Below are 27,525 nucleotides of genomic sequence, written 5' to 3' on the forward strand. Positions count from 1 at the left end.
CAGCAATTTGTATTGTATAACAGCTGACAAAGTATTTTACCTCCTAATAACTAACTGGTGTAAATATTGTTGCTATTTTCCCCATATTTATAATTACATTAATTGCTTTGTGTATTAATAACAGTTAAGTGTCAGAGCCCAAGCTGTAGCTGCCAGTAATCCACGAGCAACTTGTTTGCATATTCAAAATACAAAACTGAAGAGCAATTGCCCCTTTTTGCTAGTGCATACACAGCTCAAATTTTACATAGAAAAGCCTACTGTTACCTAAATATTGTCATGTTCGATATCAAATCTAGTGCTAATAGAATGTCTTCCAGAAATGAAGAGAGACCCTCTAAGAGATCAGAAGAGATCCAATGAAAAGTAAATGAATAGCTCACTTTAGTTATGAATTGTGACTTATTTCCAAATGAAGCTAAGTTTTGAAAAAAGATGTTTCCTGCTATTGAAAGTAGCATATTTCAGAGCCAAAACTGGAACATCTAAATGCGGTGCAATGTTTTTGTTTTGTAATGTGAGATAATTGGACTAACAGTGTCACAAAGAAGCATTTGAAGATTGACTAGATTTTTCAAAAAGGAGCTATTTTTTGGGAAAGTTTCCAGAGAAATAATCGTTCTGCATTGCTATCTTGTGGACTCTTAGAGAGTTTTTTACTCCTTTTTTACTCTTAGAGACAAAGCAAACTGAGATTTCAGCATAAATCCAGCTAAAGCTTCAGTTGAAGAAAGTAACTTCTTCAACTTCTAGAGTTTGTTTCTTGTTTATTTTTTTGCTTATTTGTTTTTTAACTTCTGTTTTCTTTGTAGGTGCTTTATTTGTGTTGAAATCCTTGTTGGCGGCCAGTGTTTAATACAGTTGATGGTTTTGAAATTTTGCAAACCACTAGCATTTGTGAGGGTAACAGAGTGAAGACTCAGTTCCAACTTAATATTGCAGATGTACACTGAATTACTCAGGGAAGGGCAAAGGTTGATTAAATTCACAAAATAAGGTGATTCATAGTTTTCTAAATATGTCACTCAGCCTTAAATTAACTCAATTATTTACCAGTCACACACATGCTAATGAATCCTGACAATCTCAATTGACCTGCTGTGATGAACTTTGCTGTCACCTAATATTATTTCCTCTGTATTTTCACTGAAAAGAGTGATTGTAGCATTTATCACATGCAAAGCAAAAATGCTCATGGATTTTATTTTTTTTTTTAATACTTGCAATTCCAGGGAACTAGTAAATTAATTGCATTTAATTAAAGGCACTTGTTCTTTGTGAAAGTGTTTCCTAAAGTTTAATCCCCCAGAGATTTTACATGTGATAGTGATGAAAGTGGCTGCTTCTAAGGCAGCACCAATGATACAATTTGAGAAATAAGGTTGAGCTTATCTTTTCATGCAAAATGTGATAAAATTATAGAACTTTAAAACTAATGTAGTAAGTAAGATTTATTATTATTTCTAAGATTAGAATCACCTTGGAATGCCATTTTTGGTGTGTTACTAGTAACTATAAGACATTTTTAAGTTAGCCAAAATAATAAATGAGTTTATCTACTTTCCTACTGAAAACAGGAATGTACAATTTAAATAAAAATGTGGTTATTCTGGATTTGTACTTGACTTATGGGTAAATCTGCAAAAGGCTGCTCTGGATTATGAAATGGTATCTCTCTTTCTCATTCCAAGGTTTTTGCCTCAAAGCTTTACAGAATCCTGGATGAAAATAAACATTGATCCATGAAATAGACATCACTAGCATCCACATGGGTAGGGCACAGCAGCTGAAAAGATTTCTGGCCTGTGGTTATTTCTGTCAGGAAAATGGAGATAGATAAAGATATAGATATATAATATTTAAAGCTGCTGGGCAATGGTAGGCTTTTTGCAGGCAGCTGCATGTTCAGCCTCTTTTGCTAGAATGGTTAAGTGGCTAATTAAGTGGACAAGTCAGGTCTCAGCAGACCCTCAGGGAGAAGACTGCTGTGTCTCAGCCTCCTGTGAAAGTTTTGGGAGAGATGGGTTTGAGGCTGCAGCAATCTCATTGTGAGATGTGGTGCTGGCTATGAGATGGGCTTGCTAGAACCCATTTTACAGTATTTTACTCAGTGGCTGGCGCCCACAGAGAAACATAAAAAGTTTTAAAAAGCCTGAAAATTTCTGAAAACTGAAACTAAAGCATCATATTTAATTGAATTTCTTTCTGGGTAGTTCAGAATTGTTACTGAATTTGTTTAGAAAGCTGTTTGCTTGATGTTTTGGGGTTTTTTTTTAACAATAATTTCCATGATTTTCGTACTTGATTCATTCAGTGACATCAGCTATGGTGACCGAACACTTGTTTCCGTGGTGACAAATTGCAGTGTTACAAGCATGATTGTATGAATCAGGTAAGAAAAACAGATCAACTATAAATGGAGAAAATTTGCTTGCAAAAATAAACCAGAAATATTTGTTGAAAATTTGCTGGAGAATGGCTTGGAAATCTAAAAATGATTTTAACATGGGTGAATCTTCAGTTTATCCAAAAGTTCCAGCATGGCTGGTTTTACAGTGAGGCACAAAGGGATCTGTCCACATCTGGTAACAGCAGCCACCTGGAGAATGCTTAAAATAGATAAGTAACTTCACAAGAAGTGTGAATTAATTTAAGAGCAATAAAAAAATATATAGCCTCTTGCTCATCCTTTAAAACATGACAGCCAGCATCACAGCTCATTGTGATTAAGGTCTATCTCTCTAATAAATTGCATCTTAAAAAGATCTTGAGTGCTTCTCTTTTGTCACAGATACAGTTTTGATTCCACTGGGGTGAAAGCCAGGAGCTCAGACACTGAAGGTGATGGAGCTGCATCAGGCTTCTGTAAATACAGGGAGATGTGACTTGTGGTCTCTATGTGTAGAAAGGAATCCATGTCCAAATTTAGGACACCCCAAATTATGTTATATGGTGTACTGTATTGTCATGGATTAAAATATATTTTGGGGTACATGGTAGTAATGCCAAAAAGACCCTGGAAATATCCAGTGACAATATGAGTTAATTCCATTCCCGTCATGACAGCTCTCAGTGGGAATATTGTGCCTTGGCAGGGCTCAGACGTTATTTCCAATAAGTATGGAAATAATGGCTCACAGTGCTGCAAAGTGCTAGGAGATCTCCAGGGAAATCTCATCAGATTATGTGATAGGTCTGAAATTAATTCATGTCCCTACTGTATTTACACAATATACAGTTGTCTCTCTGATGGCTTATAAGGAAAGGTAAATGCAGCCATCCTAAATCAGTGAGGGGACTTGCTGCAAATATGCTCTCTTGGTAGAGTATAGGTATTTTTCTGAGTTTACAGGCAACTCAGAAAATGGTTATATAACTTTCTTACACTGCAGACTTATTGTTGTCTTGTTTGTAACCTCATTATGCCACATCATCATCTTTCTTGAATTTCTCCTTGCCTCCAGTTCAGTAGACATCAATTTTCAGGTTGTCCTTTAGAAAATCTGAAAGGAAAAAAACTGTTGACAAATTCTTGCTTCTGGTGTGGATATGACCCATCTATAGATTCATCCATTGATAAATATATACACCTTTCATTTCTAGATTGCTCTTTGGTGGAGGCTTCTTTATGGCACTGTTCTGGCCTCTTTATGGGCTGTTTTGGGATTGTGCCAGACTTTCCCTGGTAAGGTGCGCAGAACTGTGTCATGTTAGGCCAAAAACTGTCCCTTCCTTGACTTTCCCAAAGGAGCAAGGGATTATCATCCATGGAAGGATGTACATAGCTTCACCATATTTGTAAGTACTGAATCAAGAAGCAGATGACAAATTTACAAGTCCATCAGTTGAGTTTCTTGAATTGGGCCTCTTCTGGGAGCCATAAGCTAAAAGCTCAAATATGAATCCTTATAAGACCTGAAGCATGCAGAAAATAATGTTCTCTGGTTAAGAAGTCTTTAAAGGACTAGGAAAGGAATGGTCTTCTTCAGAGATCTGCTTCTACCCTCAAGTTTAAATACCAGGGCTGAGTGTTTTTGGAGGCCCAGGGTGAAAGGGAAGTTAGCACCGCTCATGTGACATGCAAGGGCTACAAGCCTGGACTAGATCTTTACTTTTTTTAAAACTGCTTGGCTTCTGACTTTTTTTTTGAGAACATGGAAATAAAATGGACAAGATATTTGCATACTACAGTTTCTCTCTCCTCTCACTGATTTAATTTTACTTGCATATCTTTCACATTTAGCTTCCAGTCTTTCCTTCCTTCCCATTGTAAGAAGGTATTTTCTTCTCTGAAAGGTATTTTCTTTGTTCCTTTATAAATTCTTTGGTTTCCTCAAAGATTCAATGACACAGAGAAGAACCTCTAGGATACTTTCTGTTGATTTTTCTTCTTCCCCAATAGACTGTCTATACACAGTCTCCTAGTTCTTTTTTTCCTGATTTTATGTGCTTGTATTTACTCTTAAGAGAACTCAATTCTCCTGTACTTTCCAATAGCCATCAGCTGTGGCAGGCGAGGGGTTGATTGGGCAACCTACTTTCTGTCTCTTTGCATATTGGTTACATTGATGGAAACATTTGGTACAGTGGTTTACTATAAACTCTAATTCTACTTAAAGCTTTTCTCCCCTCCATTTTGATAAGATCAGTGTATCAGCAGTCACATCTGGCACTAGAGTCCAAATGCAATAGATACCTGGCTGCCTTTCATTAATCACATAGAAGAGGAAACAGTAGAGAAACAAAATAATAATTTCTTTCCTCTAATACTAATTCTTCCAGATTTCAGTTGTCTTTATCACTTATAAAACCCATCTGACTACATATTAGAATCTCTTCCATTTTACCTGCTATGTACAAATACAACCACCTTTATTTCTACTTCTTATAATTCATGGTGGCTATATTTTCTATGTAATTAGGAATTGTACTTTTCCATCATAAGCATTTGGGGAGGAGAAAGGACTGTATTTTTTTATTCTTCTTTGATTTGCTGAGCCAAAGTAGTTGGGACAGGACATGCACCATCCAAAGAGCCATTCACTAAATTCCGATCGATCCGTCACTGAGATGACCAAAAGTGAAACAGATTGGTGATATGCCTACTGCTGACAGCAGGAATACAAGATAGTGATGTTGCAGCAAGAGGGTCTGCAGAATTGTTATGACTGGTACTGATGTATGAGATGGAAAGAAATCAGGGTGTTTCAATGCTGGGTTTGTAAGTGGCAGTCTAGAGAAAAACAGTTGTTATTATCTATCAGCTAAACTGGTTTTCAATTGAATTGTTTGGGCCTTTTTTAACTTTATATGACAAGAAATTAATAATTTGAGTCCCTTTCTCAGTGCTTTCTGAAGCATTGAAAATACGAACCTGAATAGTGTGGGGTGCTTTAAAATTGTGTTTAGCATAGAGGTATTTATCTATTTGTCATGCAGAAGGAAAATTAATAATCTTCTTTGTGCACCAAAACTTTTATACTGAATGTTTTCTGAAATTTCATTATGTAGAAGCCCTATGGAAGCTGTGCTGTCCAAAACATTTTTCTTTTCATGTACTGTAATGTGTGTTTGTTCAAACAAAGAAATGCTTATCTGTTGAAAAGATAGCAGTGATAAATTACTTCAGCTTTCATGCTTACCTACTGTTTTCCATTTGGCATTAAATTCCTAGTTGAATCCCAGAGGCAGATATATCTGAATTCAAAAAGTTACCTTGATGCCTTTTTTTTTTTTTTTTTTTTTTTTTAGCCAGCCCCTGTGTCCTGATGATGAAAAAAGGAAATTTAGTCATCTAAACCATGCTTCTTGTATAGTTTAAATCCCACTAGATATGAAAAGGGTTGCAATTTTTACAATTCTCTCTGAACTATATTAATTTTCAGAAGCTGTACAGGACCTCTACCTTCACTGTCACGACAACAGCACTTTAGATATCAACAGTTTAAATATCAGTCGAATCCAAATTGTGTGCAAATTGAGCTTCCTATACTTACCCTATCTCATTATGGGTAATGCTGCATATGCTCTGTTAATCCTTTTGAAAAATTATTGACTCTTGAATAACTTTCTTTTACTACTATAAATCATATCTTCATGGTATTTTTTTTCCTGTCATTGACTTTTAAGTTCAAGGGGCTGTTTTATTTTCATCAGAAAACAAACTTTTCTCTATGCTTAACATGAAATATTCTAGGCTCATGTTTTCCATTTTAATGGAGGTTCATCACTCTCCCCTGCCTTCTCTTCACTGAATAAGTGATACTTATGCAATGCACAAGTGGAGCATACAAAGACAGAAGAGTAACAAAACAGTTCAAGAAGCTAAACGGCAGCATTACGTAAGTTAGCTGCATTAGCATATCTGATTGTGTAAGAAAAAGTAATTGTGAACTCTTGCCTCATTTGCCAATCTTTACCATGCATCAGTTGATAGAATAATTGTTACTTCCAAAGTATCAACATTGGCTTTTAGGCAGGAGATGCTGTCTGTCCTAGCTGACTCTTTAGATATTCATCTTCATCTGCATTTTTGCTGATCCGTATTGGTTGCCCTCCGAAGGAGTGTAGGCATCTGCTTGTGAAAGAGGTGAAGTTTCTCACACTGCTTTAGGAGGAGAATTTCCTGCCCTGGGATGAACATACATGAACTTGACCAAACTCTTAACATCAGTGTGTGACAGTTTCTATCTGTTGATACATGTACTAAAATAGAATAGTTTGGTGGGAAGGCACCTACCACAGTTGAACTCTGTGACCCCATTCAGGGCTGAAATGTTGATACTGTGCTACAAAAACCAAGATATGGAACATCTTCTTTTGTAAGGTAAAATTCTGCTAGGCTGTATAAATTACTAATTATTAGAATTATTATTAAGATCGCTACTATTATTATTTTTGGATTCCAGCTGGCTCCTCTGCCTTCCTAAAAGGATTATTTTTAGTGTAAAATCCTACCAGGAAAGGTACACTTTTAAATAATGAAAGTCAAGGACATTTAGTGTCTTGCAGAGCTAGCTCTGCAGCAAAGGCAGTATTACTGTTACTTCAGGGCCATCAAAATTCAAGCCCTTCACGTGTGGAAGAGCTGTCTGAAAAAATGATTTTGAAAATGCTACTTCACATTAAAAGTGGCTGGAAAAAATTGTCCCCAGGATGGTATTATCTGTATGTAGCCAGTAGTTTAACAAGGAGCTCTTCCAGACGTAGTCCTGCTCTATTGAAACAAAATCTCTTTTCTGGAGTACATTAGCCTGCAGAGGAGAAGAAACAGGGAAGCTATTAATATGTTTTCCCATTTAACCACAAATGCTCCTAACCCTCACTGAGAATATAGATAGTTCTCTTTTGGCAAGCAAATGCCTGTTAAGGGCACTTTGCTGGATGCATTTGTGCTATTCTGTAATCTTGGTGGTCTGCACCAGTGGGTAAAATCCCCAGAAAAAATGACAGCAGGTGTACATTAATTAAATACAAGAACCACTCTGGCTTGTTGGTAGAAGGGGAGAGCACACAGCTCACCTCCTGCTAATGGCATGGTTGACTTTCTTTGTAATTATCCCAGCCCTGCAGTCCTTAGCTTTGGTGAGGGCAGGATTTTGGTGGTTGGAGTTAGAGTTAGTGGGATTTGGCCAGGACATACCCTCTAAGTTAAAAGAGCTGGAGTGCTGCAATTATTTTTTCCCAAAGGAAATATGTATGTTTGTACATATATATTTGATTTTGTTGATAGTATTTAGACTGGGTAATTTGAAATGTGAGCAAAGCAGGTAAGATGTATTTTGTGGAGTCTGAAATCATCCTTCTTGTGGAAAATCTTTCTGAAATTATTGCATGGTGAGTAGAATTCAATCCATGCTATAGATAAAAGAGGCTGCTGTTTAAAAATATTTTGATGAAGCACGGACACTGTGATATCTACAAGGTATGGTGGATTTGTTTATACTCGAAAATAATCCGAGCCTGTTAAAGACAAGTAAATAACGTCAATTTTTCCCCCCTTCCCCTCCTTCTCTCTCCTTTTCTTTCCTCTGTATTGCCTGTATTATAACAATGCAAAAGTCATTGGTGACCCTTCATGCATAGCACTACTCAATGTGAAAGTTTTGTGATGATGAAATCATCAAGAGAAAGCAAGAAACCAATTTAGCTATATTGTTATTACTGTATTTTAAAAAATGTAACCTTTGGAGGGGAGAGTTTCAGTGGATTGAAAATGTATCACAGCAGCGAAACAAGTGCTTTTCTGAGATGGTTATGGCGAAAGAAAATATTCTGCCATCAGGCTCTTGCCCTCCTCCTCCCCCATCCCTAACAGCAGCACAATGTTTACTGTTTTTAGTGGCCACCTGCTTCCCTTCAAAATCCTCGTCATGCAAAACACAGTCGTTTCAGAACAGTCATTACACGTTTGGAAACAGCAAAGCAACTCTCCAAGCCCCACTGATTGTGTTGTATAGCAACCCCACTGTATGCTATTTCTGCTGATTGGAAGGCTGGTAGCTGCTTGGCAAGCTAAAGAAGAAGCTTCTTCCCAATAACAGTGTTTTTTCTTTTATCCCAGAATGTGGTATTATTTTTCTAGTGGTATGATTAGGCAAGAAAATATATACAAAGCTTAAGAAATGTTCCAATGTATTTAGAATACAGTATTATGATGGGAATTAAATAAAGTTACTCAAGTGCTTGAGTTCATTCAAGTACTTTGGGGGCTTTTAAAAAGAAATAATTGTTGCATAGAAAGTCTTGCCTGAATAGCAATTATTTGATTAAAAGAATACTGGCCCAGGTCTTGTGCTTGGCTTTCTCTGTGCTTAACCGTGCAATCATTTTTTATTGCCATTGTTGAACCTAGATGGATTTAAATAGGGCTTCTCCCACATAGGTTCTTTAATGATACTTTAAAGGAAGAGAGCACAAGTAAATTGAAATGAAATCCCGAACCCACATCTCAAGGAAGAGGGTGGGACAGGGTGTGAAAGGAACCCTGGAGCTCTTGGAAATGGCAGGAGCAGCATTAGGCAGCATGGAGACCGGAGAGCTGGAGTCTTTCTGAGGATGGAAAAACAACATTTTTTCTGCTGAGAGTCCTTTGCTTTGACTGGATGCAGACGACAGTCTCTCTGAACCTACTGCTGCCTACAACAATACTTCCAAATGCAACTGGCACCCGTTCCCACTGCCTACAAGCAGTTACAGAAAGCAGTCTGGGTTTCTAGGTTTTCTTAGGTCCAGCCTACCTAACAACTACAATTTCTTAACTGTGCATAAAAAGAAAAAAAAAAAAAAGAAAAAAGGAAAAGTAATGCTAAAATCTTTGTAAGACTTGAAAAAAATTATATTCTGTCAATTGAAGTCGGAAGTGCTGAGAAGGAATGACATATTGCATCGTGGCAGATCTCAACAAGCATTGAGAAAGGGTGAGCCTGTGACAGTCTGGGCAAAGCTTCATGCTTCTGGAAACATTTTTGTTTTGCAAAGTGAATAGCAGCTGATTATTAAAGCATGGTTGCTGCTGATGGCAGGAAAAATGGCTAAAACTCCAAAATGAAATATAGTAGAAAGTACATTTTAAGAAGAATTCTGTCTGCAAAAGCCTTGTGCTATAAAATTCCTCTTGCCAAGAATGGAACAAGGACTTGACAGATAAAGAAATACAACAAACAAGCGCAGCTTTTCCAAAGGCGATGGAAATGTGCTCAGAGCAATGATGCAAGCCCTCAGTGATGATGGGTGTGTTGCCCATATCTTTCCTTTCCAAAGAAGCCCAGAAATACATGGTGCATCCTTAATAGTCTGGAGAGACTTGGCAAGAATTGTCACTGAGTATTTATTTGAATCGTAGTTGTAGGGAAGTATGAAGCAGATATTCATTTAATCTCAAGACTACAGAAAGATGTGAAAAAAACCACCCCAAATAACTCAGAGGTGCGATTACTTACCTTAAGGCATCTGATTTTTACAGGTTCAAAGAAAACAGATCTGTTTCTTGTCTACTGCTGTTGGAAATTTTGCATGGTTTAGATAGAAAGTATTTTGGTTTTCATTAAATAAATATCTTTAAACAACTTATAACAGAATTCCGGAGGATTTCCACAGTAGTCTGTTCCTGTTGACATTAAGTGATAGTGTCTGAGAAGCTGCCACCATATCTCTCTGTTGTTAGTGTTCTGTCACGTATTTGTATCAGGTCACTCCTGTACTTGGCATGTCCTGAAATGGTTGCAAGATTCTTGGTCTGAAAGGAAAATATGTGAAATTACTGGGGGTTTTTCAGTAGTGGCTGGGGGCAAGAAATCATTATTTCAAGTTCCTTTCTGGTGTTCAGGGACAAATGGATTGAAAAGACAAAAAGAAACTCAGTTCTTCAGGAGCATGTCTGAAGATACCATAGAAGGCCATGTTGTTCTTTTAGGTTCACATCCAATTTTCAAAACAGCTGGATAAATTCAGAAGTAAGGGATTTTTTTGTTACAATAAACATATAGTTTAAAAAACCCAAAACCCTAAAGTTAAAATGTAATGGATTATGCCTGCCCATCATCAATAGATGGTTCTGTGAACAGGAAAAGATATTAAAGAAAAAAGATACTATAGTAGCACTATAACATATATTGGAATTTCACCACCAAAGGTCTGCATAAAATCAATACATTTAAGCCATTCAGCTTCAGCTGTTAAGGATTCTAGTGAGGCCATTCACTTTGTAGATATTCTGAGTTAGTATATGCTATTTCCTTTACATCCCTTTCACAAGCCCAAGAGATTTGGTATCCCTGGAGAAGATGTTGAACAAAGACAGCATTTCTAGCAGAGAATCCTCTGCCCATTTGCTTTGGACACCAGGCAGTAAGGTTCTCGTAGTTGCTATTAGACTACCACTGTTCAGAGTCTTACACAAGGTTAAAACTCGACTTATTTTTTCATCTAGACACTGTGACTCAGTGGGAAATGGATATGGTTATTCTGGGATAGGATTTGACCTAAATTTGTTTCTTGGTTAGATTTGCATACTGACCTCTTATTTTTGAGATCTCTGAACTGTCTCTTCTGTGGTCTGAAAAAATTGCTGACTTGATTAGTGCTGGTAATTTAAATTTCAATATCTGACATTTCTTTGCTGATCTGTTCCGTTTGTATATGTCTCTGAGTGGGTTCCCCAGTCAATACTAGTGTCTCAGTAATTTCAGACTGTGTCTGGGAGAACTTTTTATCAAAAAAGCAAGCATTTGGAGTGGCAGGAGGTGGCTGGAACTGGACTTTAGGTTTGTCGATAGAGTGAAGGAGGGAATGAGTTTGAATGATGTTCAGATGCGGCCTTTGTTTTGTCTTCATCATCGTTGTGCTGTGCATGAAGGGTAACAGAAGAGATGGAGAAAGAGGTCACTGAAAGCGAAAAAGAAATGAAGGGAAAAAGTAGAAAAGCATAGCATGGAGCAAAGTTGGGAGAATAGGTGGAATGAGTCTGCCAAGAGAGGGATAGAAACACCAGAGGAAATGTGGTGAAGCCCCTTTGAAGCCCTCTCAATCTCTGCTCAGCACTTCAAGGCAGCTTTCTCCAGGCTAGCAATTACGTGTAGAGGGTTTGAGGAGTTCCAGATAGCAATGAAGATGCAATGGCAAAGACTTGGCTTGGCTGTTCAGGGATCCTAACAAGATATTTTGGATGTTGTCATGCTGATATCTGTGTTACTTTGTTGTAACAACCCATACCAACCAGGAAAAGCAGACTAAGGCAGTGCAGTAATGTCTCAATGCTGCAAATGAACCTTTGTTCTCTCCTCCTTTCCACTGTTTGCTCCCCATTGCCCAAAGACTTTTTATTCTCTGCTTCTTCTACCAGATAAAGGTCCCTGACAAAATATTTAGCAAGGCAGACTTACTGAAGCAGATTCTTGATCTGACATCAATCCAGCTTCAAATTTGCATATGAAAATGTAATAGGGTAATTTATCACCTTTATTCAGGTAAAGAGATAAAATTGCAGGCTGCTAACAACCTTTATTTGTATGTTGAAAGTTAGAGGGAAGCTAGGCAGTTACATAGCAGCACCTTTCCTTTTCTGATGTGGATTACCCAGAGGGGAGTAATCATCATTCATAGTTTTCCACTGGCAACTTTACCCGATACTGGTAGGTAAATCACAGAGCAGAGCATGGTGCTGTCCTTTAGCTTTGATACTTTCAATTGTGGCAGGTCTTCAGCAAACATCCAGTGTAACCCATGCAGGACTTTCAGCATAGCTTCTAAAAATAACTAAGGAGTTTGAAAAGACTGTGCTCTATATGAGGGCAAACAATAAATAGAGTGTGGAGGAGGCTTCATTAAGATTGTTTGACCTATGAGCAAAATAAAGAGGAGGACAAGACAGGCTTTCCTAGTGATTTACTTTCTATGCCTATGAATCATGGGGTTTTTTTCCTCTGTTATTGTGATTGCATTTTTTTTCCTCAGCACAGCTCACCCTATCATTATGGGTAGAAAATGTAAAGGGATTGTGATATTTTCTCAGCAGTGATGAAAGGAACAGGACACTTCAAGGACATGCTATAAAAGTTGTTAGGATTTCAAGATGCTGTGGCTTCTTCATCTGAAAGCACTGTGTACTATCCGTATTGGATTAATGTGAGTCATGCTGAAGGGTGCCGGCTATACCGTGAGCTATATTGATCTCGCATATTTACTTTTTAACTTACCAATTACATTAATTTCCCTTTTTTTCCTTAGCATTTCTGGGTGAGTACACTTTCAAGGCTGTAAACCCCATGGGAAGGAGCCAGGCAGTTCATGTTGGCAAAGAATCTGGCAAAAGACATTGCTTAAATATTTGCCAGGAGCAACAGAGGCTGGTTTTAAAAATAACTATGTTTCAGCTATTGTCTTGGGGGGCTTATTGGGAAAGAGCAAATAGATGCACAAAATTTTGAAATTTTTATAAATCTTTCAAAATATTAAGGAGTAATTGCAAGATAGTACAAGTTAAATATATTTTAGTATGATTTGATGTGAGTTGACTTTTTCCCTGGTTTTGGTCGAGAGGAAGGGAAGAGAAAGCAGGAGGGGCTGTGTGCTGTGCAGTCAACAAGAAACCTTGGAATTGGAAAGTACAAAATGAAAAACAGCAGATGTGAAACAGTGGTTTCTGACTTCCTTCTTATGAACACAAATGTATCAACTTAATAACATCACTTAAAACCCCTCTTTTGGGGCTGCAGGAGTAAAGAATGTGGAAATAATAAGTAGTAGTCGAAACAAATCCACAACAAGTCATTTGTTCTTGGTGAAATGTTTATCCACATTGCTTTATGGTTTCTATCTGTCCAGACAAAGTATTCCCCAGACATAAGGGAACATGTCTGACATCGTGTAAGATTTTTATGCAAGACTATAATGTGGATGTTGCTTTGTCACATGGCTTTGTGACAAAAGACAAATGTTCCTTGCAATGTGCAGCAGAGCTCTTTGCTGAATGAAGGGAAAGATGGAAGCCGTAGTGATACACCACACTGCAGGCATAGTTCCTTTCAAACATTATTTCAATCAAATTACATCAGCAGGTCAGAGAATTGGTGGGCTTTCATACTGGTGGTATTGTGTGAAATATTAGTTGAGCTATACAGCTGAATAACTGGAGAGGATTTATTTATGACAGTTACTGGTGTTTTTCAGAACATCAAAGACCTAGCCAGCAGATTATGCACCAGATGTATTTCATGAAGTAGAATTGGTCATGATTTCCTGGGTATTTGGGGGTTTTGTAAAAAGAGAGAGCATAGTTACTGAAAAACTTCTACTACAGTTCTCACAGGATTTTTGGTCTGTTTTGTTCCTCCCTCCCATACTAGTTACCTTCATCTAGTAGAACATGAATTTTCCCTTAATAGAAGCTGTGGAGAAGAATCATCAGCTCCTAATTAGCTCAGCACACTTAACATTGTGCTACCAAATATATGGTCTGTCTAAAGGCAGATTGGTTTATCTCAAGGTTCGTGTTTTTGAGCTTGTGCAGCCTGAGTAGTGTTTTTCTTCAAGAGGAGCTTAGGCAGTAGGAGTGGTACAAATCTTCTCAAGCTGTGCAAGAGTGGCAGGAAACATGGGCTGTTATCAACAGAGCAAATGCAGGTCACTCGCAGGTGGGTTGAAGGATATTCTTTTCCATTTTGTTAAAATATCTGCAGGCAGCCAGAAGCATTCTAATTTTTGCAGTGCAGTTTTGTTAACTGAAAGAACCTAATGAAATTTTTACATATGAGCTGCAGCATGAGCTCTCAGCTCTTTTGAAGACAGCAGCTACAGTGGAGGAAGTTTGTGAGAGGTTGAGGTAGACATTGTAGCACACTTAACCCATCGTTGTTGCTTTTCCATGACAATACTATAAACACCATCCACATCCAAAGTGGATAAGCTTCTGCACTGAAGTGTGGGGCTGGACATGACAGGTGAAGAAAATAAAGGCAGCAAATAAATGCAGTTGTTTGGTGTCTGTACCACATGCCAGCCCTACTGACTTCAATAGGATTGCTTCCCTTTTTACCAGCTGCAGTGTTAGTTTTGTGGCATCGGAGGACTTCAGGAGACTTGTGGCAGATTTCTGAGAGTCTCCAACTGAGAGTAGTTTTATTTAGGTTTTCCATGAAAAATCCACTAAACCAAAAGGTGCCATTTGGGAGAAAAATTTTGTGATGTTCAGAGTGCTGGGCTCCCCACTGATAGCACTAGTGTGGTAACAGATACTGCTCTGTTATCTGACACATTAAGTCCAGTTTAAAGCATTACACAATTGGGAAAACACCTCTTTTTACTGAATTTCTTCTGGGAAGAGCACTGAGCTGGTAGGTCATTTTTGAGGTCCTTTTAGCCTAACGGGCCTCTTCCAACTCCGGAAAGCTTATGACAGTCAAGGGAAAAGTTGAACAGCCTTTGCTGGGATGCTGCAATAATTTCATGAGAAATGGAATTGGGTCATTCTGGATGTAAAATTCAATTGAAATATGTTTTGTCAGCATTGAGACATTTGAAGATCCATCTGCAGAGGGTGTGTCCACTTCTTCAGCCATGACATCTGTTTGGAAGGAAGTATAAAATTTCCTTTGTGATTCACACTAGAGCTACAGGGTTGGGAAATTCCCTCTCCTCTCATTATGTTTGGTGTCTCACCCTTGACTGGAAAGGACTATGGTTTGCTAAAGGTCCAAGTGAAAATGAACTTTTAAAACAATATGTGAGGAATCAACAGGTAATTTCTCTTATTGTAGATGCTGGGAAATTTAGCTCTTACTGTGACATTATTAAGATGTCTGAAAATGGTTTATTTATTAAAACACCATAGAAAGGACTGTTGTGAAGCATCCTTTCCAAAATGGGATAATGAGTAAGAAAAAAGAAGGCAAAATGCAGGAATTTGTTTCAGAATCATGGATATTATATGTTAAATATTACTGTTTGTAATGGAAAAACCTGTTATTTTAAACGACTCTTCAAAATCTTGTGGTTTGGACTAGTTAATTTTGTTTCCTGCTTGGGTTTGAACATTTCGTGTCCCTTGGAAATTAGATGTTGTAACTAGTGTTCCCAGTAGTAGTGCATTAAGCTGCAAAGTGCTGAATTTCAAGCATATTAAGCAGTAAGTACTCTTGAGTTTTTTATTGTTGCCACATACCTTGTGATAGCCAGTTCTATAATCATATAATATGATGCCTCAAACTGATATGTTTATTATTCTGAAAAGATTAATAGGCAGATGTTGACCCTGGCAGCCAGATAGAAGGGAAGATTTCCAAAGCATTAAATGTGATATTGAATTTGCTGCATTAAATGACCTATCTTTATTTTGGTTAGGTTGCTTATATATTAATTGTGATCTGTAAGTCTAGCTACAAACGTTTTTTAAAATACTGTCAGAAAGTCACATCCTGTGTTTGCAGACTTACTGGGCAGAGGATAAGGTCAATCTCATTTCTTACTGTGATATCCTGAACACCTCAAAATGCTTCTGCATGTATGCATTTTGAGGTGAATACTGCTGTGAAATCCAGCTGACTTCAGTTGCTTTAAAACACAGTCTCAGAGGATTTTTGTTAACGTTGAGTACTGTATCCACCTCTGGGGCTCCCATCATAAGAAGGAAATGGACCTGTTGGAGTGGTTCCAGAAGAGGGCCACAAAGATGATCAGAGCACCTCTCTGATAAAGGCAGGCAGAGAGAGTTGGGGCTCTTCAGCCTGGAGAAGAGAAGGCTCTGGAGAGACCCTATAGCACCTTCCAGCAACAAAAGGGGTCCTACAAGAGAGCTGGAGAGGAAACTTTCAGAAGGGCATGTGAACAGTGAACAGGACAAGGAGTAATGACCTTAAACTGAAAGAGGGCATGTTTAGATTAAACACTAGGATGAAATTCTTTACTGTGAGGGTGGCAAGACAATGGAACAGGTTGCCCAGGTAAGCTGTGAAGTCCCATCTCTAGAAATGTTCCAGGCCAGGTTGGATGCGGCTTTAAGCAACCTGGTCAAGTGGAAGGTGTCTCTGCTTATGTCAGGGAGGTTGGAACTAGATGATCCCTAAGGTCTCTTCACACCCAAAATATTCTTTGAAATATGCCCACTGAGTTAGAAAAATTGGTTCCCTCAAGGCAGAGTTTCTTAGCATGGGCACAGTCTTACAGTAAAACATCAGACCAGTCTTTTTTATCAAGTGCAGAAGCCTCTGTCTCTTACTTTGCAGTTCAGATAATGGGTGGGTGAAGCGCAGGACACTGCTGAGCACATAAACATATCTTTAAAGAGATCTATTTTGAGGAATTACAGAAAATAGAGTCTGTTTGGAATAATCGAACCAAACTAGCAAATACTCAAGTTTATTTTCCGTTGTCTGTGAAAGCAAGGAGATTAGTGTTTGCCCACAGAGGAATCACATTGGATCTGCCTTTTAAGTTGTTAACAGGATATGCAGTTGGGTGGGCATATCTGTAGGGCTGAAATGAGAGAAATGTCTCTCGTTTGTTTTCTCCAGTCAAGCATAAATCTCCAATTTTAAGGGCATTCTACCCTTGGCTTAGATTTGTTTATTTTAGTTTTACGGTCTCCATTTAAAATCCATTTTAATGAGCTGTTTATGCAATGATAGTGTTTTTAATATATGTTTAGGTTTTGTGCAACTCTAAGTCGGGCAATGATGTGTGAAGAGGGCATGAATTAATAATGTGGCAAAGGCAACTGGAATACCTCCAACATACCAGCCATCAAGACTTTGAAGTGAGTGCCTTTCTGCCCACTTGCTTGCCTCTGCCTCAGACCTGAGTTCAAGCTGCTGTTTCTCTCCTCAAGGATGACTTTTCTTTACTAGCCTTGTTGCATCCTGAAGCTAGTTAGGACATACAGCCTGGTGCATGAGTGGTATTGATGATGGTGTGGGTTTGAGTGTGGGATGAAGGTCAGGGAATGGAGGAATGCCAGGAAACCAGCATTTCTTCCCATATGCCATCATTCTGCACTTAACCCGCTCAGTATGGGTGAAGTACGACGGTACCAAGACTCAAGTCAGCACCTCAAATCAGCTCTGTAGTAATCTTTACCCAAGGCCATAGATGGCCAGCTTGGGAACCTCTGCTAGTGCTCGAAAGGTTTGCAAGCAAACCCAAATCCCAGAAGCATCTCCAATAGGGAACATGGTGCATGAATGTTAGCTGGGCAAAGACTTTTCAAATGCTGTGTTTGCCTGTAGCTTTTCTAATCATGGCAGATCTGCATGGGACAGTTCTGTGACCTGAGCCTTGCCAGAGTGCGAGGTATGACAGGGCCTTTTGATGCTCTTTATGTTTGCCTACTTCCTGACCACTCATAAGAAGCTTCATAATTTGTCTCCAGACATACCTTGAATATAATAACAAGAATAATTAAAACTCAAATAGCAATTTGGTGCTCTGACCATCTGGGATCCAGCCTGAGATGAGATGTAGTACAGACCCTAAAGCTGTTAGTAAGGTAAGCTTTCTTACTTTTTTTTTTTTATGTAATTAATTTAAATGGCTCCTAAATGATTTTTAAATGAGTTCATACTCACAACAGCTTTGAAAATTTGTGTCTTGCCGGTGGGATCTGACTGCTGCTTCTACTGCTGTGCCTCAGTCTGATTCCCAGCTGGAAAAACCGAACCTCTGTATCAGCTGGGTGCAACCTCATCACAGTGATAAAGGAAAGTGGATAAATAGTTGGAAGCTTTTCTAAACATCATTTAGAGAATCCCTTTTTTAATATATGAACCCCAGGGAGAAAGGAAAACAGGGAGGAAGAGGATATTACATTTGCTTTATTAGCGTAAGTGTGTGATGGGTCTGTTACTTCCTTGAAAAGAGGATGCTGAGAAGTATTGAGTGCATGAAATTAAAGCTGGTGGAAGTGTTTTGTGGAATATCACTTTCTAGAAAGGTTTTCTGTTCTCCTTTTCAGCCTGGAAAGGCTGGATTGGGTTTTATTCTACTAAGCAAATCAACTACACATTGAGCGTTAGGGGAGGAACTAGAAAGATGGCAGAACCAGAGCAGTTAATTCTGGCCTCACCTTGGGGCTTCTGCATCCCAAGTACAGAGTAGAGAGGATTCACAACTGCACTGATTATTTTCCAGTGTGAAATAGTGTCTCTCTGGCAGAGTGTGACATTCCAGTGCTGCCATTTCTAGCCTCATTAAGCTTGTTATTAAGAGACAGATCTAAATGCTATCAGGTGCAGTGGTACACTGATGCAAATAGGCAACTTTCAGGGCCCAAATTAAGCCAGTATGACACTGCACCCTGTCACCGTGGCAGCTCATCGGGAGTTAGGAGGGCTTATACTGAGGTTGTGTAACAAACGCTGAGGTGGCTGGTGTATCTGCTGCCTTCTTGGCTGGGGCAAGCTTCATGTGAGTATGGTGGAATTACACCTCCAAAAGCCTGTACAGCAGGACCGAGGAGAATGAATTCCAACTAGCATCAAAGGGGAGAGGGAATCCTTTCAGATGCCACATGCTAGGTTCGGCAGAGGAAAGGGAAAAGAGGTGGTTGTTTCCTTGAAGAACTTCTTTTAAGTTACAGATGAAGCTGAGACAAAAGAGAAACTCTTTCACTTATCTAAATGTGGACATAAGTGTTTGGCCTGATAAGTAATCTAATAATGACAATACCATTTTTTTCTTTGTTAAAAACATCTGTCTTTAGTGCAGGAGAAGTGGCAGAAAAACATAGTGAGATTTTTCATTTTGCAGCTAACACCAGAATGCAAAAAAATCAGGTTTTGGTGATCCAGCTCTTAGCAGGATTGTCCCATGCTTTGGTGCAGCTGTGACTGCAGAAGCAGTAGTTTTCAGAGATAATGCTGCCATATGTGGCCTGCTGAGCCCTGATATTGGCTTCAGTGCTGTCATCTTCAGGGCTGTTGGTCAGACAGCTTAAACCTTCTGGTCTCAATATGCTTACATCACCGGCACGGTTTTGGGGATAAAGCAGCCAAAGGGCACCTTTTCAGGGACCACCAAAAGGTGTGTGCAATTGTGCCGGCTGTCTTTCAGACCTGGGTTTTCCGGTCTGATCTCGGCTGTCAGCATTTACAGTCCTTGTTGCCGAGAACCATCAGGCCCAAGAACAAGTAATGTCACCAAAAAGGCAGTCAGCTGCTTGTATTTCAGTCCATCTTTAGCAGCTGTCTTTTACATTTCCTGTGGATCTTACAGGGGCCATATGACGTACCCTGGGAAGCTTTATCAAAGGAGGGATACCAAGATGCCAGTGGGAATTGCCGCTGAGGGCTATGGAATCATCTTCCCAGCCCTTTTTTAGCTCATTCCCAAGTTGCGAGCCAGGAAAGTTCCTGCTTAATTCAACCTATCAGAGTGCGATTCCCAGATATTTTACCTGTGTCTGGGGGATGCCTCGTGGTTAAGAGTACAATGGCACAACTAATTACAGCTCAGGAGAGTGCAAGGAGTGGGGCTGGGGGGGGGGGGGGGCGGCTGGCAGAACTAGACAGTTTAGTTGTGAGACAATTCCCTTCTCCTTTACGTGGGTAGCATTGCCTTCAGCTTGCATCTGAGGAACTTCTCTTCAGAACATAATTTGCACCTTTTTGCTGTCCCACCAGATCCAGGGCAAATAAATAAATAAATAAATACATATATAAAAATGAAAAAAAAACTAGCACATGAAAAAAATCAGCATCACCACTAGAAAAACAGAATCAGCCATAGGAAGAAGGAAAACTTGGCTGTAAGTGGGCCACATAGAGGAGAGACTGCAAATTTCTTGTTGCAAACAGATTATTTCCACCCCTGGGTGCTGTTCATAGTAGAGGATTTCCACTGATTTGGTCATCAAACGAGAGGACAGAGGAGGGTGACATCATGAAACTGTCTTTCACCACCTTTGAAGGACTGGGGCAGTCTTTCCACTTAGAGTTTCAGAATAACTTGTTCTGCTGCATGCTGCATGTTCTGCAACAAGCTTGAAGCCCTTGAGGAAGCATGCAACAGAGCTGGTTCAGTCCAAATTGTCTTGCAGCTTTATTAGGAGGAGGGAGCACATTTGTATATTGGTCTCTAGACATACAAACAGACTGACAATTTCTGTGTATCCCTTAGAAAATAAAAAGTGACCCTCCAGTAGTCTGTCCATGTAAGCATGCTTCTGTCTTTGCCCCAGGCTGGAAAAGGCGTTTAGAAAAGTTAGGGCCTGAATGAGGATATCCTTTTGGAAGCAAAGGAAGGGGGAAATTAGCTACCCAAGAATGCCAGTGAATTGCAGCAGCTGTGTACAGATGATGCCCTCCAGCTGGTGGAGTAGGGCAGGATAGAGACAAATGCTGCTGAGGGAGAGCCTGCCTTTCCCTCAGTGCTGCTGTGTGACCATTCACTTCTGTACTCCTGCCCTTGCAGATAATTTCTAACTTTTTTTTTTTCCATTCTGCCTCACTCTGTTGATTATTTACTCAGAACATGATTTTCAGCCCCATCAAAACCCTTCAACCTTCATTCCCATCTCTTTGGTCCTGCTTTCCTTAATTCATTCTTCCTCCCCACCTTTCCTGTATGCTGCTAAAAGACACTCCCCCATCCCCGAATAAAATTAAAAAGTAGTACTCAGTTGTGAATGTAGTAACTGTCTAATCTGGCAATTGTCCTCTCTTCCCATTCTTTCTCTCATAGACTTTGCTGTTCACTTTCCCTCTTTCAGTTCTGCAGTAGGAATAAATTCCATGCAACAGAGGATTATCTTTTGCTTATCCATTTTAATCACAACCTTAATGGTAATTCAAATGGTATAAGGCACAGATTGGACTCTGTGCCCAAACTGTGCAGGACTGAGACCCTATAGTGTGTTACTGGAAATGTCTGTCATATTCTTGCAGGTGAAACAACAGATCATGTTAACGGGAAATGAAATGACTAGTAACAACTGGCCTGTGCTGTTCCTCTGACAAGCCAGCTTGTTGAGAGTGGTTTGGTAACTGATAAGATAAGGGAGTGGAAAAGAGACGTTGAGAGGCTGTTTCATTGAAACTTAAACAAATCTCACATGCTGTAGATTGGTTGATGTCCTGCCCTAATGCTTCACTTTTGTTATTAACCAGAAAAACAAAATCAAATCTAAGTTCCCAAGGCAAAACAAAACAAAGTGGAAGTTCCCAAGGCACAGCAAACTAAAACTGGCTAAATAAAAATATGCTGAAAGACATGCATAATATATTAACTGTAGTTTGCTTCATTTGTAAAGAGCAAAAGAGAACAAATAACCAGTGTTTTTGCCCCTTACGGGGCTTTGTCAGGGACATACTTCTCTGAGATGTTCAGTGAAGAAAGAGATTTTTAAAAATAATTTTTCATGAGATTTTCCAAGCTGCCCTGCAAATATATATTAACTATTAACTTGTTCTTGGGGTTTTTTGAAGCAGGACATTTCTGGCTCTCTGACTAACTGGGGTAAATTTTTGCCAACAATAATGCAACCAGTTCAAACCTGCACACCTTTCTTTATCTAGCAAGTGGGTGCTACTGAGCTGTACAGAATAATTGCATGTATGTGAGCTGCCAGGATTAGACTTTTAAACATCATTTCTGTGATATCCTCCTCAAAATTGCAGCTAATAATTTAGAAGCCTTTTTTTTTTTTCCCATCTTAGTCATAAATCCTCTTAAAACGTAATTCTAAGTAATGTAGAGTTAAAGACTGTAATTTAAAATCAAGCGTTTCTTTTTTGGTTCCTTTTTTTTTTTTTTTTTTTTTTCCTAGAGGAGGTGTATTCTGCAAATGCTTTAGAAATGAGAGCCTTATTTCCAGTACAGATACAACCATTCTGGCTCCAGTGTTGTCCTCAGCCTGACTCCTGTCCACATGCTGTCTAGTCCACACCCAGCTGGCTGCTGTTCTGTGCCAGAGCTTGCTGACACAGCCATCACTTGGAAACCTGTAGGAAATATCATCAAAATATGTCCTAAACAGAACAGCATGGGATTTCTGAGGGACTTGATATCCTCTTCTGCACTGAAAGCACTATATATATATATATATACTGTGGTACTGTTGGCAGATGGAAACTAGTGTTTTTAAGAAGTTGATTTAAAAGGTGACAGATTCCAGGCAGACAAAACAAAACAGATTTTCTTGCTATTTTAATTCCTGCTGGATATACACCCAGATATCTAAAGAAACAGTGTGCTTTTTCAAACCTTTGCCTGAAATGACCTTGCAGAAATCTGGAGAATTGTCTTTGCAAACTTGTAGTCAGAGTATGTGTAAGGACTTATTTTGTGAACCAGTTCACAGAATGGGCTCAGGCTTTCTTTGTGACCCACTTTCACCCCATGAAAATCCCCTTCCTAATTTTTTAACAGTTTTTGTGTTTGAACACTTAAAAACCGGAATTGGATTATTTCAGTCTAACTGAAGAGCATTTACAAAAGTAGAAACTTGTATTTCAGAGAAGAGCTACACTTATGTTTGTAGGGTGCAAAAATACCTTGTATGCTGCTGTACGTGCAGATTGTCCCTGGTCTTGGAAATGATTTATGAGAGCTTTCATTCCTCACAGATATCTTTCTTTTATGATTTTTAATATGCATATGTACTTGCAAACACAGAAGTTCATCTGCATAAAGGGCTGCAGTTCTTTTGAGAGTATGGCTTTTAGGATCAGGCTACTGGAGGCCCTTTCCCCATCTTTTTCAGAGATGACCTCTGTTTGTACTTAGTTTTCAGTGTAAGAGCCGCCTGTGCATGCAGCTTTTCCATTATTCTATTAGTATTTCCTTTACCAGCTCATGACACAGATACTTTAGCAATGGGCATATTGCAAATGCACACAGTCACTTGCAGGCACAGGAGGAACCTGTTTTGTTCCAAACAACCTTACTTTATGTAGTTATAGTGGTTGGAGTGCAGACACTTTGCAATTTTAGTATTAATTCAAGAACAAGTGCTTGAAGAATTTATTCCAATGCAGAATTCTTCTGCTTTTTGATGTTCAGTGGTCACAGGCTAGTTCTGCAGAATGTTTCCATATGCAGGGCTATAGGGATGGGAGAGGATGCCATTAAGATTCTCCCCTTGGTTGACACACCCTGATACATGATTGCTGTTTTTTGGAGGAGTTGGTTTTTTTAATTCCATTCAAATTTTTCTTTGCTGAAAGCTTCCTGTCAGTAATTGCGAGCTCCAAAGTCAATGGTAACATGGCAAAGACACATCCCAAATATAACAGATCCTAATTATACTTTCATTTCTTAAAGTCTCTGTCAGGCTGATTTCTGCTTAAAGAGCAGCTTGCCAAACTGGAAGTGAACTGGCTGGTGATGTGGGTAGGAAAACTATGCAGAAAAATAATGACCTTTCACTCTGTCAGGGAAATCTGCCTGCTTATTACTGTGATGACATGGTGTCACAGAATCCCTCAGGTGTCCTCACTGATTCCTGCTGATAGAAATCCAGAAATCCTCCACTCTACTGGAGCAAACCCTTTCTGTATGTTCCTGTGGGCATGATGAGACACATGTCCATCGCCTCCAGGCTTAATTATGTGACACATGACTATGAGTGAAAGTGGAAGTCAGCAAGGAGCTCCAGCAAATCTTCATCCAGGCAGTTTTTATAGGCAGAAGTATTCTTGTGGAACCCCCACCAGCACTGCTCATTCCTTGTCTATAGTCCAAAAAAGAATGTCTTTCCATATTGTGGCTTTACTCTGAGCAGTTTAAGACAGCAGTTTTCAACCTCAGTTGTGCTGCTAACCTCTCCCAACCACAAAAAGTCACTGTGTGTCCCTAGTCTCTTCCCATTACTTAAAATAAATACAAACATGGCAAGTGAAGTATTTTGTGTCTAGAGTCATGGACTCTGGTTTTAGAGGAGGCAGTTCAGTCCAAAAGACTGTTTTCTGCTTTGCATAAACCTGTTTGATACCATCACTGCATAAATCTTGCTGGGTCAAGGGTAAGACTTTATTGCAAGTAACTCTCTGTAACAAACCAGTAACAAAAGAAATCAGAATATGCCTCTTTTGACAGAGTGCAAAGTTAGGGGAAAAAAAAAAGGAAAAAAAGAAAGACAGTAGAGTAAGTTTGTATAACTCATTTACTTTTGACATTTTTAATGACTTCTTTCCAGGAAAATGGAAGAAGTGGACAATGTTTCTTGTCATTGGAAGGGACTTTGGGAAAGTCTTGTCCACACAGGAAATCTATGTTGGCAAAAAAGTGTCCATGGCAGGTGTTCAGATGAGTGAATAATGCCTTAAATGTTAACCAGAATTTCTATTTCATGGGCAGATTTCCTAAATCATTGAACTGATCAGAAACTTTGCTCCAGTGCTTTGAGTACTATTCCTGGCATAAGAACCTCCTTCATTCCTTTTCTTTTTCTCCAGTAATAAAGTAAGAAGAAACACGAGTTTTCCTTTTGATTGTTCCTTATGATCAGCTCTTGATAGGGACTCAATTCATGCTGCTGTCTCTGTAAAAAAACCCCATGGCAATGCAAAGTTCCTTTTTCATTAATACGGACAGCATTTGCAGACCTGATAAAAGCATTATCCTCTGGGCTGTTGTTTTCTTCAGACTTACTACTGCTACCCTATCTCAGACAGACTTGATGGTCCTAATGCTAAATGACTCTTTCCTGAGGGAGTTACTCACAGAGGTGGTAGACACATCACTATTTTTCCTCCCCCTTGTGTGTATGCTGTCTTTCTGGTATCTCTTAGAAATTTTTCCCTCCTGTTATTAGTGGTCTCATTTCAAGGTATGGTATTGTGTATTGGAGATGAAGCTTTGCCAAGCAATGATTTTTCTTTTTTTTTTTAATTTGCAGAGTATCATTGGTTTGGATAGCAGATGCAAATATGCAATGTTCACAAAGATTGTATGGATTGCAATGTTTATGTATATGTTCTGTGTTGCAGAAATGTCTCCACAGTCAATTGGTTAATACCACTTTTGGCCCATTTTATGGTCTGTTCATGATGGTTCTGTACAGTGTCTAATTATGCTAAACTGATAATAAGAAAATCTGTATTTGCATGATACAGTTCTCCATTATGTTATAATGGAGAAATTACTACTGTTTTTATTCCTGTTAGGATCAGCCGTAATTTAAGCTCAGTTGTAGCTACTTTGATTTAAGTGGTTATGTGCTATGAAATATTATGGTGTTCCTTACCTTTCTCCCCACATATCTGTACAGTGTCTCCCAGCTGGCTGGGCTGCTTCACCTGTGAGCCTGCTGCTGCTGTGGGCTTGGGTGGCTGACTTTATTCTCTCTTTCCGTGCTACTCCAGTCATAGTAAAACTCCGAATATTTTGCTCACATTTGGGCACATATTTGTAGGGTGTTTTGTTCTAGCTCTGTGCTCTGCTGACCCCTGGATACTTTTAGCTTGGTGGGAAGTTGAAATTGTCCTTCATTCAGTGCATATGAGACCACACCTGAAGTATTGTATCTGGTTTTGGGCTCCCCAATACAAGGAAGGCATAGGTAGTCTGAAGCAAGGCCCCTGGAGGGCCACCAAAATGTACAGTGAGCTGGAGCAGAGGATATATGAGATGTGGAGAGATCTGGAACTGTTCAGATCAAGGGAAGATCATTGGGGAATCTTATTGCTGTCTAAGACTGCCTAATGGGAGGGGATGCATAAGTCAGACTTTTTTCAAAGGTGCATGATGGTAGGAAAAGAAGCAACAGACAAAATTTGGAACATTTGAAATTCTAACTGTATATATTTGGAGGGAGAAAAGTCACCATAGGTGTGATCAAAGACTGACACAAATTGTCTAGAGAGCCTGTGAAATCTCCAGCCTCAAAGTTGTAAAATACTTGACTGGAGAAGACTGAACAATCTCCTTTAAGCACAAGAGGACCCCCAGTGGTCCCTTCTAATATAAATTATTTTGTGACAACCTTAACCTCAGAGGGAGAGAGCAGATGATACAGGCAGCTTTGAAGGTTTGGATGGGAAGCTCTGGGAATCAGTCTCCAGAGAAATAGGATTTGGGAGATAGGTAGCTACAGAATCACATAACATCCCAGATTGGAAGAGACCTCAAAAGATCATCTGTCCAACATTTTGTGGGAAAAGAATCCTAGATGACATTATCTAGCACCCTGTCCAATTGCATCTGGAAAACCTCCAGAGACAGAAATTCTACCACATCCCCTGGGAGGTTGTTCCAGTGGTTGATTGTTCGCAGAGTAAAAATTTTTTTTTTTCATATTGAGCTGAAACCTCTCTTGGTACAACTTTTATCCGTTGCCCCTTTTTTTTTTTTTTTTCCCCTTTGTCCCTTGTGAAGAGAAAGTCTCCATTCTCTTAGTAGCTGCCCTTTAAGTTCTGAAATACTGTGATGAGGTCCCATTCTCTTCTCCAGGGTGAAGAGAGGCAATGACTGAATGTAATTCTCATCCAAAATTTTATGAAGAGTTCCACTGAAGGAGAGCAAGACAGCTTGCAGGGAGGTGAAGGACAGAGACAGTAACTCTAGCCAGTTCCTCTTGTATTTTTGGAGGACTTGGAGAGGAACTGGGCACAGAATACCACTGCTGACCTGCGACTTGTCCAGGACTGCTGTGGTTTAATCTCAGCCCGCAATGAAGTACCATGCAGCCACTCACTCACCCCATTGCCCAACACCCCTCCTTGTGGGGAGGAGAATTGGGGAAAAAATAAAATTTCTGGATTGAGATAAGAACAGTTTAATAAATGAAGTAAAATCAAATTTAATATTAATGATAACAGTAGTAATGCTGCTGCTGATACTAGTAGTTATTGTAATGAAAAAAGAAGAGAGAAATAAACCCCAGAAAACCAACTGGTGCACAATACAGTTGCTTACCACCAAATGCCCTGAGCATTTCTGAGCATGATCTTCTATGGTATGAAATATCCCATTGATCAGTTGGGGGATCATCTGTCCTGGCCATATTCCCTCTCAACTCCTTGACTGGCAGAGCACAGGAAAGCGAACAGTCCTTGACTCAGTGTAAGCACTACTTAGCAACAATTAAAACATCTGTGT

At 39.3% G+C, this 27,525-nt stretch overlaps 1 protein-coding gene across 6 annotated transcripts in view; it reads left to right on the forward strand.

Moving 5' to 3' along the window:
• The window catches only part of ENOX1 (ecto-NOX disulfide-thiol exchanger 1), a 309,445-nt gene that overhangs the window by 29,935 nt on the left and 251,985 nt on the right, over window positions 1–27,525 (forward strand). The window contains exons 3-5 of one of the 6 annotated variants that reach the window (XM_066176219.1): window positions 813–997; window positions 1,692–1,772; window positions 2,315–2,392. The exons of 1 other annotated variant lie outside the window; for it this stretch is intronic. The gene's annotated coding sequence lies outside the window, so the exon portion shown is untranslated. Of the gene's footprint in view, window positions 1–812; window positions 998–1,691; window positions 1,773–2,314; window positions 2,393–27,525 lie in introns of those variants that run through there. 4 more of the 6 variants (XM_066176215.1, XM_066176213.1, XM_066176220.1 and 1 more) reach the window with 4 other exon arrangements.

This window comes from Chamaea fasciata, unplaced genomic scaffold (genome assembly GCF_029207755.1).
Source record: "Chamaea fasciata isolate MVZ Bird 193981 ecotype frontalis unplaced genomic scaffold, bChaFas1.0.hap1 SCAF_2, whole genome shotgun sequence".
Lineage (NCBI taxonomy): Eukaryota > Metazoa > Chordata > Aves > Passeriformes > Sylviidae > Chamaea > Chamaea fasciata.